Consider the following 4,222-nt stretch of genomic DNA (forward strand, 5'->3'; position numbering starts at 1 on the left):
TGTGTGATTATCTATTAGCAGATTACTCAGCTAACATTTTGACTGAATCCTTTCTGTTAAAAAAAATGTAGTCTTTTGACTGTTTCCCAGAAGTATCTGCATCTGTACAGTTATCTGCTGATGTCGAGTTGAATGTCTGGGAAGTTCTCTGTATGCATGATAGATACCCTTAGAGTGCTGCTCCCTCTCTCCAAGTGGGGAGTTCCAGTTTATTCATAAATTTATATGCAGGGAGAAGAAGAAATTAAACCATAACTAACTTCAGAGTCTACTGTCAATGTGCCAGAGCAAGCTGGGTCAAAGCTCAAGCCAGTCATGTGCAGCAGACCCCACAGGCCACTGCATTCCTGAAAAGAAAATGCTACAACACCATTTTGGCCGGCATGCTCTCAGGACCACAGGACAGCAGGTTGTGAGAACAGAATGCATGTAGAAGTCATCGACATATTTGAATATTTTTGGAATTTCTTTTGTAGCTGTGGATTCAACTTTATTTGGTGCTGTGACAATAAGATACCCACATAATAGGTTAAAAGCAGATCCTTTGATGTAATATCCAGTGTTTCTTGCCTACAGGATTTCAAACAATACCTGTGAAAGCACTGAATGGCTGTTTTGGGGTGACACCCTCAGCTGTGTGTAATGCACAGGAGGACACAGCAGTGCTTAAGCACGCAACAGACTTTGGCATTTTGCAATCTGGACTTGAGGGTACTAGCTACATGTTTTCTGGCATGAAGAAGCCAAGCTTCCTCAGAACCCCTGTGTTTTGAAACTTGAGTAGGAAAGAGAAGTCCCTCGGGGCATCAGCTGTCAAATTTTCTGTTATCCTCAGCTGGGGAGCCAGCACCTTAGGCTGGTCATCAAAGGGCCCTGTAGAAACAAGAAGGCCCAGCCTCGCCCCTTCTGGGAGAGGGCTCCATCTCAGGCAGTCAGGTCGAGGCTCAGAGTGTCAGACACACCCAGAAGCTGCTGTTGATGGCGGTGCAGGTTGGGCACGTTGCCACATTAGGAGGTGCCATTTGCATAGACCAAGGTATAACAGTTCCCCCATGCCCAGTTGTGCAGTGCACAATCTGAACCACAACACGTGGCAGTCAGGGTAGCGTGGACCACTTCCGGAGCTCTGCACATCCTTCTTTTGAGATGTGCATGGTCTTCTGCAATCCAGAGTGGTCTTCTGCCAATAGCAGGACAGGCTCACCCTCAAGTTGCTGAGAGAGAGGGCTGGAATTTATGGGAGGTGCCAGCCCCAGCACGAAAGGAGGAGTTGGTTTACTGGTTCTTAGTATATCACTAATTGTGTAACTTTGCAGGAAAATGCTTTCTGGTTTCCAATATATTCTGTTGAAAAAAACGGTTATGGCAATATCCCCATTTCCCATATTGAAAGATTACCTTAAAGGTAAGTTAAATAATAGTTATGCAAGTGCTAGAACAGTAGAGTTGGTAATCAAGACAATGTGTTCTAATAATCTCTGCAAATAGCACTGATGGGTAGTGTTTAGGGAATCAGATTTAAAAGACAGGACATCCTCAAAGAGAAGCATGGTCATTTGTGTTCAGTATGTTGGTAGGCTCCAAACATGAAATATGGTTTCTTTGAAAGAATGCATTATACTATTTGCTTTGATTAAATAATGTTGCATTTTTCTAAGCATCAATGACTCAGAAAGTATCCAGACCCAGAACCCACTGCTTTAAAGAAAAATCTCCAAATCACTTGCATAAAATGTGTGTTGAGAAGAAACATGAGAGGGAAAGTAAATGGGTACTGGAGACCCCTTTCCCACCTCAATTCCCTGTTGTCCCCGGATCACTCTGTGCCTGCGAGAAGTTGGACTTCCACCCTGCTCTGAGGACACATTCTAAATCATTCTGCTGGCTTCCCTCATGCTTCCAATAACGCTCTCATTACAGGGTTCAGGGTTCGCAAATACTGCCTGCAGCCACTCTGCACAAGAATCTTTTTGTATGAATTTAACCAAAAGGTACCACTGTGATTTAACGGCAAACAAATCATTCCCACAATCCGAGGGCTTTGCTGGGAGAGGAGCTGGCAGGCCTGCCAGTGGCGAGGCTTGGCCAGGTGGGCAAAGAAGGTTCGGGTGGGTGCACCGGTGGATCCTGGCAGCAGCCCTCAGATCCCAGATGCCTCCTTGCTGATGTATGAGGAGCGACAGGGCTGGATGCTCCTGGACAGCTTGTGTGGTGTCGGGGAGGCGTGAGCAGCGGCTGTCACAGGCTCTACCACAAGATGTCACCAGCACCCTCGGTGCCTGACACGCGTCGCAGGAGTTGGGTTGCCTGGAATGTTTTTGTAGGAGTTCTGCAGCATCTTCATTGAAGGCGACGACACAGGGTGAGGGGGCCTCTTTTCTTGTCTAAGTTCACAGGAATCACAACGTCCTCTGAGTTCCTTGGTGCCCTGGAAAGGCGGAGAGGAGTGGGGATGAGTGGTGGGCGTGGGAGTGAGCAGAGAGGGGATTGCACCGGGGTGTAGCGCACACACTGCTCAGAGTGAGCTGGGCAGTCAGGCTTTGCTGATAAAATCCAGGCAGGTGTCTTCCCCATGAGCTTCCAATGCGGTGGCTAAGTGGTTGGAGGGTCTGGGAGAGACCTGGCCACTTCATCTCTCTAGAGGCTTGCATATTTACAGTCATTATTGTACAGATACCAAATCCCCATTAAAAATAAACTGAACTCTGTGAAGGTTCTCATGCTGCTGAGAGGGCATCATCACTCTGAGTCCCCGGTGTAGGGGGCTGCGGGCTCCCCTCAGCCCCCTGGTTGCCCTGCACCACACCCCGCATGGCATTCTGGCTCCAGGAATAATAGCCAGTTGTATTTCTCTTACAGAGGAGCATGACTGTTCAGGCCCAGTTTTCCTGGGAGGTGCTGAAGAAGGATTTTGCAGCTGAGCAGATGCACCCTGGGTGAGAGATTTTAGGGGAACCCATGCTCCGAGGAGGCCTGTGCCAGTGGGGCCCCCTGGCGCTGGGGAGCCTGGGCCGTGATGGAGGCCTGGGAGCTGAGGATTCATCTTCTCATTCTTTCCTTCTCCCCACGATGAACCACACCTTCCTGGAGCGGCAGGGCCCTCTTTTACACTCACAACCAACCCAGACTTTCAAGTCTGTCTTTTAAAGGGATCACCTTGACAATGCAGATAAACTTTTGGAAGAAACGGCTGCGTACTTATTTGTAGATCTCCTCAGAAAAGGGGCTGGAGGGGCTCACATATTTATATGGCCAGTGAGCGAGGCATTAGATCCAGTGTTAGGGCACAAAATTATGTCTGTCCAAGTGAACAGTGGGTCAAGTAGGGGCGGGCAGAAGTGAGATGTAAAATATTGTGCATTGAAAATATCATTACATTCTCAAGGCTGTATACATTTTGTGGGTTACTTCTTTAAGCAGCACATTCTCATTAAAATTTACCAAGCCATCAGGCGCATTAAATAAGTTCTTATGTCGCTGTGCTTTTCTTTTTCTGAAAATTTTAATGCATCCTGAAGTGACAGTTGTTCAGTGAAACAGGGTCCCTGCAATGCCCATTATGAGTGATTCAACGCTAATTACAAATTGATGAAGGTTAATTTTGTATGAAAGTTCCTAACTTTTAAAAACCCTAATATGTATTTTTAGGCCTAATGTTCGTGGGATTTGATGGGGGAAGTGCCGGGCAGCGGCTACACAGCAGGAAGGCAATAAGGCACGGAATGGATACTCGCAGACAGGGCTCGCTTCGGCCTCGCGGAATTGTGCAATCAGACACCACGTGAATATCCAGCATGGCTCCTGTCCTCTGAGCCCTGGTGGCCCAGGGCACCATCAAGTCTACATGGTCTTGTCAGTACCACTGCACTCAACACAGACAGCATGGCTCTCTCAGCCACTGCTGGGTCATTACAACGTACGACTTCCAAGAGCCAGAGTACTCCAGTGACCTCGGAACTTTCCCCAAGTACCTGAAGCACAACCAGAGCATGGGTGTGTGGGAGGATGCCCTGCTTTCCGTGCTGCACCTTCTGTGGCCACCGTTCGCCTAAGGGCAGCAGGATAAAGATGGTAAGGAATTCAGCTCTTCGTGCTCGACAGATCTCAGTCCTGTTTGGATTTTACATAAACAACTATTTCCCTGCATATCAGCCTCACCATCCTGTGCTAGGATTCACGGTCCTGCATGGTCTGGCCCCATGCTTCCTTTTGATCCTTGTTT

The 4,222-nt window shown here is 48.0% G+C and overlaps 1 long non-coding RNA gene across 1 annotated transcript; it reads left to right on the forward strand.

The window, feature by feature from the left end:
• The first annotated feature begins 2,267 nt into the window (after positions 1-2,267).
• On the forward strand, positions 2,268-3,999 carry LOC134731958 (uncharacterized). Its single transcript, XR_010114708.1, has 3 exons — positions 2,268-2,362; positions 2,862-2,936; positions 3,649-3,999. It is a non-coding gene; the product is annotated as an uncharacterized lncRNA (long non-coding RNA).
• Positions 4,000-4,222: the final 223 nt, after the last annotated feature.

The sequence above is a fragment of the Symphalangus syndactylus genome, chromosome 1, assembly GCF_028878055.3.
Source record: "Symphalangus syndactylus isolate Jambi chromosome 1, NHGRI_mSymSyn1-v2.1_pri, whole genome shotgun sequence".
NCBI classification, from domain to species: Eukaryota; Metazoa; Chordata; class Mammalia; order Primates; family Hylobatidae; genus Symphalangus; species Symphalangus syndactylus.